The 7001-nt window shown below is 50.3% G+C and overlaps 1 long non-coding RNA gene across 1 annotated transcript in view; it reads right to left on the bottom strand.

Annotated features, from left to right (window-relative positions):
• The window catches only part of LOC115947918, a 12780-nt gene that overhangs the window by 4867 nt on the left and 912 nt on the right, over positions 1–7001 (bottom strand). Inside the window, exon 2 of the long non-coding RNA XR_004081773.1 lies at positions 5796–5875. This is a non-coding gene — a long non-coding RNA (uncharacterized LOC115947918). The remainder of the gene's footprint in view (positions 1–5795; positions 5876–7001) is intronic.

Raw genomic sequence — 7001 nt, forward strand, 5'->3', positions numbered from 1 at the left:
AAAAAAAAAAAAAAAAAAAAAAAAAAAAAAAAAAAAAAAAAAAAAAAAAAAAAAAAAAAAGAAAGAGGAAAAAAACAACAAAAAACTGTACATTGTGTAGAAAAAAAAAAAAAAAAAAGAAAAAAAAAAAAAAAAAAAAAAACAAAAAAACAAGCGGTTTTGCTGGGTTGGAAAGAGGGCAGAGAGGCAGCTGCTCCCCCCTCGCCCTTCATCCCCCCAGATCCAGGCCCGCAGTTCTCCATCCCGCTATTATTGTTTTTTAGGGCAGAACAAGCAAATCTGGCTGGCACCGAGTGAGAGCCTTGGCTGGCATGGGGTGAAATCTCCTCTCTTGGGGTTTGGGCAGGCGAAACTTTGAGCTGGGGTTTTTGTGGGGTGGTTTCTCTTTCGAGGAACAAACACGGGGATGGAGAGGAGCAGCGGTGCCACGGGGCGTGGGGCGACCCTTGGGGGGGCTCGGGGAAGGGGCTCGGTACCTTGCGCGACCCCGGCAGCCGGGAGGGAGCGGGGACGGGGTGACCCCCATGGAAACACGCGTGGAAGCTGCAGGGCCCATCCCCACCGCTCTCCCTTTTCCCCGCACTCCGAGCGAGCTTATTTTGGGGGGTTTTTTTGATCCTTTCTGCCCTGCTGTCACCTCCGGTCCTTCCCCGAGGGTGGCACCGTCCTCCATGCCCTGTGCCGGGCCAGCAAGGAGGGCCGAGGATTTATTTCCCTATTTTAACCCAAATCTGGGATTTCCCACCCCAAAACGCCCTGGCAGGAAGGGCTGAGTGGGGAGAACAGTGGGGTGTCCACAAGCGCCTTCAGCTTTGGGGGGACACCAAGCCAGACCTCCCCTTTCCCTCAGAATTCCCGTCCTGGACTCACACCCGGGCAGCGGGAAGGAGGCAGAGGCTGGGGGGCATCTGGGGTGAGGGGACCCCTCCCCGCCAGGCCTGGGAGCCTTCAAAGATCATTTCCCCCGCGATAAATGCGGGTGCAGGCACCCGCACCCCCCTGCCCTATAGTCCCTGTTCCGTTATAAAAGGCTCCGCTTGGGATATTTGTCCCCCATCACGTTTTTATAGCGAGATCAAGGACAAACTTGTTTTTTTTTTTTTTGTTTTTTTTTTTTTTTTTTTTTTTTTTTTTTAATTTTTTTTTCAATTTCTTTTCGAGGGAAAGCTCGGAGAAATTTGCGGTTCTCCCGCCGCAATTAAGAGGCAGAGGGAGCGCGATCTTGATTGCTCCTGCTCGTTCTGCTCGCTTCGGAGGTGGGGAAGGGGAGGGGGAGACGGGACGACGGGAGGGAATTGATTTTAGATTTCTCTTTTATGTCGGGTCTGGTTTCTGGTGATTAAATTTCTCTCTTCTGTGGACTGAACCTCGGGATAACTGATTAATAACATGCCACTTGGCGCCAACACGGGGTCTCGAGGCCTTTAATCGGCAAGATGCACAAGAGAACAGAGAGAAACACAGAGCAGGACAAAACTCCACCGACTATTTCAGCCTGCTGCTCTCTGCCTCGGCGGATTTTTTTTTTCCCTCCCCCTCATCTTTTCAGTATTTCCTGCTAAACTCGTAAACTTTATTTGATTTACAGCTATTTCATGAACCTGCTTAAACTAACATGTGTTCCGTCTTGTCCGACTGAATCATAAAAACAATCTTGGATCCAAACGAGATTTTTTTTTTTTTTTTTAAGGAAGAAACGAGTTATTAATGACAGAAAATAGACATTGTCTTGAACGGCGGCTCCTCGAGCCCCCGGAGAGGGGAGGTTGGTGGCTCCTGTGCCCGCAGCCTGCGGGGGGACCCGGGCTCGGCTCCGCAGGTCCCACCCGGGCTCCTTTTTTTGGGACCTTTTTTTGTGCAGAGATTCGAGCGCTCCTTTCCCCTCTAATAGGAATATTTCGTTGGAAATGAACGATTTTCAAGGCAAAATGGGCTGGTAAAAGCATTAACCCGCGGCCCCTGTGATGGCAGCCTGGCAGACACACACGGGGCAGGTAAACATGCCAGGCTGCACCCCAAAAATCCCAGGCAGGAACGAAACGAGCTCCTGAAATTTTCTGCAGTGGGGTGAAAACAGATTTTTTTGTGCTCAAATTTACAGGACAGAGAAGCACGTTTCAACACGAACTGTTGATATCCTTGGAACAGGTATAAATCCATAGGATTGTACGGATGGAAGCACACGCGGGTTTATAAAAAAATCAGATTTACCACACCGAGCATCACCCAGATATTCAGCCCCGATTCGTACTTCTGTTTGTGTGGAAAAGCTCTCCAGAGAAGATACCTGCTACCCTCAGAATTAACTCCCTGGCATTTCGGGAAGCAGGATAGGGCATCCCACTGCTCCCAGATATCGCTGATAATCCGCGGGGCTCTGCCCCTCCAAAACCCATTTCTCTTCTGCACTCGGGTAGCTCAGGGCCCTGAAGTTGCAGTTTGGGACCTCACCCAGCCCTGGAACAAGAGGGGAAATGCTCATTTTTTTCTTTTCTATTCATTCTGTGATCATTTTTAGTATTTAACATTTTCTGAAGACGCACACAAAAGAAATCTCAAGAACTCTTTGGGTTATTGATATAATCTGTGTTTTTCCAGCAGAGATAAAAATGGATTTTAGGATGCCTGTCATGATACCCGTCCAAGGCCGAGCCCACAGCCACCCCCCCATCTCCCTGGGAGCGTCTCCCGCTCCCAAAATTCGCGGATAGCCGGGAATACAAAGGAAAATCTGGGTATCCCAGAGCGGCCGCGCTGCGCTGTCGCCCGGCGTTATTCAGGGCAGGGGGCGAGAAAAGGGGGGAGAAACGGAAAATGGGGAAGAAAAGAGGCGAGAGGGCTTGGAAAAGAGGAAAGAGGAGAAGAAAAATGAATTGGAGAGAAAGGGAGGAAGAAATTGGGCCGGGATGAGGAAACTGGGGATGCCCGGGGGGTCTCCCCCGCCCAGGGCTCCTCTGCCCGGGAGGGCGAGGGAAGGAAAAACATCCACAGGTGATGCTGTGGGGCCTTTTATCGGTGCCTGCTTCAAACCCTGCGGGATCGGGCTCCTTTTGCCACCCCCTCCAAGGTCAGGGCAGGATCGCTCTCAGGGAGAGGCACAGGGCGCTGAGGATTTCCCCTTTTCTGCCCCCATTTCGTTTCTTCCCAGGGAGAGAAGGCCTTATCAGCTTTTATTTTCTCCTCGAGGCTGAGATAAGGCCCTGATTGACGCTCTGGTTGGAGCGGGGATCCCACGGGCACCCCGTGCCAAAAAATCCCCTACGATAATGGGCACAAAGAGAAATTCAGCCCAATTCCCTCTGTTCCTGGGCAACTGGGGAAAAACTGGGGAGGGAGTGGTGGACCCCTGTCTGCCCAGACTCCCCTCCCTGAGAGAATTTTCTCCCTTTTGGAGCGAACGGGGAAAAGGGAATGGATCCCTCCTGCTCCATTAGGGATGAATTTGGGGATCCAGGAGGAAAAGGGATTTTCACCCCCACGCGTGGGAGGTGCGGAAGGGCAGCGCCGTGCCCGCGCCTCGCCAAGCCAAGCCCTGCCTCTGCCCCGCTCCTTCTTTTTCATTTTCGTCACTGTTTTAAAGCCTGCAGCTCGCCTGGGAAATTAATGGGCTCAGGGAGGGGAAAAGGGTTTTAATTGCAAACTTTTTTTTTTTTTTAAGGTAGCCAGAAGGGCGGGAAAAAGAAACCCAACAAACCAACAAAACCCAAATCCAAAACAGCCCAAACCACAAACTTTAAAAGAAAAACGCCTATTCACCTGTAATTAAAAAAAAAAAGAAAAAGAAAAAAGCTCGAGCCAGGTATCTACCCCCGAAGGCTCGTCTAAAGCAATTCTCCAGCACTAAATGCAGGATTTTGTAATGGAAATAATGACAGGACAGAACTGTATTGGCGGGACTTTTATATATTTTGTTGATACCAGCTCTCAGATCAATGCAGTCAGTCCCTGCCGCCATGACTGAGGGGAAAGAAAATAGGAAACAATTGGGAGGAAAAAAAAATCCAACACATATTAAAAAAAACCCCAATAAGTGAATGGACAAAAATGCTTCCAGAGAGGAGGATTATTTTAAACACTTGTTTGCTCCCAGGTGCGTATTTCGCCAAAGCGAAAAGCGGCCAACAAAAGGGAAATAAAGGCAAAGAGAGAACTGGTCCGAGAGGGGAAGTAAATTATCTAAAAATGGAAAGGAAAAATAATAATCCCTGCTAGGAGGAAGCTGATTTTCTCTGAAAATATGGCAAGGAGCAAAAAAAAAGAGCTTTGGGAAGCCACAAGTGCTGATGTCTCTGTATTTGACCAGCCGGGCGTCCCTGGGCAGGGCGGCCGCCGAGCAGCCGCGAGAGAAACGCAAAAATCTCTTCGATTTGGTTAAGCCGACCCAAAAAGTGATTTTAAAGGGGTGTGGAGGGCGGGCGGGGGGAGAGCGAGTTCACGCTCGGCACTATTTCTCACTGCTGACACCTCGACCCCACTGCGAGCCAGCACCCCGGCCATCCATCCCCTCCCTGCAGCAAATCCCGCACGGAGAGAGCTCCGGGGAGAGCCAGGGACACCCTGCACGGGGCTCCGGCCATGAGGGGCTCTAAAGCCCGCCGGGGCCGGGCGGTGCTGCCGGGGAGCTGAAAAACCAGGATCGAGACCCGCAGGGCTGCATATATTTATATATATGGGGTGCATAGGCGGCGCATCCACGCTGGTCGCTCGCCCGCCTTCTGCTGGCGCGCAGATTTGCGCCCACTCCCACTGAGCTGTGAGGAGGGTGGGGGCAGATTAAGGCTTGTGTGCACCCAAAAATCCCTCTTTAAACCCCGGGTGAAATGGAAATATCCATATAAAACCAAGAGGGGATAGGGCAGGGATGGCTCGAGCTGTTGGGCAAGTGTTTGTGAAGATCTCATCACCTGCACATCCACACAGGCGATTTTTGCGCTGTGCCTGGGGGTGTTTCCGTGTACAAACAGCCGCGTTTATTCACGAGGAACCCTTGGATCTCAGCATTCGTGCGGTCACGCTGCACGTTTAGTCTAAAGATACCAAATAAATAATAGATGGAATAATGGGATATAAAATCGCTTAAAGGCTTGAGAGAAGAGGCATCGTGTGCGGGGGAGTGTTTGCAAATGGGGTGTCCGCACTCATATGTGCACATCTGTACTTAAATACCTGCATTTCCCTTAAATACCTGTATTTCCCTTAAATACCTGTATTTTCGGGTGCTTTTATCTGCATCCCCGCGTGTGCCGGTTCTGTGGCCCCTCATGCTCCCCGTTCTCATTCGCCGGCAGCAGCAGCAGCGGGATCCGCGCTGCTCCAGCCGCGGAGGCCGGGAGCGGGCAGGGGCAGCGATTCCCGTCCCGCAGGGCTGGGGGGGACCTCAGGGGACACCAGGAGGTGATGCCGGCTGCGGGGGAGAATATTTGAATTCTCATTTCACGTGAGGTCCTATCCTGCTCCGCTGCCAGCACCTTGGGCGCTCGGAGAACCATCCTCGGTGGGTTTTTCCCTTCTCTCAGGGTTTTTTTTTTTTTCCCTCCATCCCGGACATTTGGGAGGACGCCGAGCTGACAAGCGCGGCCAGATCCAGCAAACGGGGCGCACCAGGGTTAAAGGGGCCTTTTCCTCCCTAACCCCTTTAATTTTAATTTTTTTCCTCCATCCTTGCTGGTGCTTTTCCTGTGGGCCTGGTTCCCCCGGAGCCCGCAGAGCCGGGCCCGGGGGGCTCAGGGCAGGGCCGGGGGTGCTGCCTCAGCCCCTCGGCCCGGGCAGGGCGGCGATGCCCGCTGGGAACTCACCTTGGCTCCCGCACGGCTCCTCGCTCTCCTTGGCTGCTGCTCTTTAATTCCTCGCTCCCTGTTTCTCCACCTCTCTTTTTCTGTCGGAGGAAAAAACGCTTTAGCACCTTTTTCTCTCTATGTGTGTGTGTAATTTTTTCCTTTTATTTTTCCTTTTATTTTTTCCTTTTATTTTTAAAATTTTTTTTGTAATTAGAGTGAAATCTTCCTGCTACCACCGCGTGTGCATCCTAAAATTCCTCCAGACTAAGGGAGAGCTGGGACACGGGGCAGCGCCAGCGGCGCCTCTGGCTGCACTTGGAGGGATCTGGAGGGTTTTGATTTTTTTTTTCCCCCATGTCAATCTCATTTGGCAAATAATCGCCTGGACTTGCTACTTTTTTTTCCCCTTTTTTTTCCCTTATATTTTTTTATTTAATCAGAGCAAATAATTGGTTCCCGAAGCACACTTGAATCCGTGCAAATAACCAGGTTATCATTTGCTATATATAGCCCAGCGTGCTTGCTTCCAGAGGCGCCTGAGAGTTCATTGGACAAGTTTCCTGCTCACTCTCACTGAATTATTTGTTTAGAAAAAGAAATTCAGCTGAATAATGCCAATCCCGTTGGATTATTTAAATTGCAGTGAAGAGGGAGTTTTGCTTCTGTTTTCTCCCTTTTCTGCTCGAGGATGAGGGGGTTTCCCTGGCGTTTCCAGCGGCTCCGTGCCTGCTCGGATATGATCTAAAACCCCTCACACCCGCATGTCTAAGTCTGCCTGGTGAATATCTATATTTATATATATATAAACATACATCATATAGAGGTCGCACACACCCAGCCACGGTTATTTTGCATTTCACCGAATGGATTTCTTTTTGGGAGGAAAAAAAAAAAGGCACAGGAATCTCCCTGATAGAGCTTTAAAAAGAGGAGAATAATACAAATTAACCTTCCATTACTGCTGCAGTCAACCATGACAGAATAGGCCAGTTGCGTGGTTGGTGACGTCTCCGTGTCCTATAGGAGCAAAGCTCGTGAGATAGCAGCTATCGCCTTGAACTCTCTTTATTTTATCCGAGTATGGCTGGTAATAAACAGTAATATTTAATTTGTCTGAGACCACAAACCGGCTTCGAGCTGGAAGGCTCCTCTCCTTGCCCTTCCAGTCCTGGGGGAGCCTGAATTTGCCGTTCTTTTTTTCCCCAGCTGCTTTCTTTTTTTTTT

This window comes from Geospiza fortis, unplaced genomic scaffold (assembly GCF_000277835.1).
Source record: "Geospiza fortis unplaced genomic scaffold, GeoFor_1.0 scaffold408, whole genome shotgun sequence".
NCBI lineage: Eukaryota > Metazoa > Chordata > Aves > Passeriformes > Thraupidae > Geospiza > Geospiza fortis.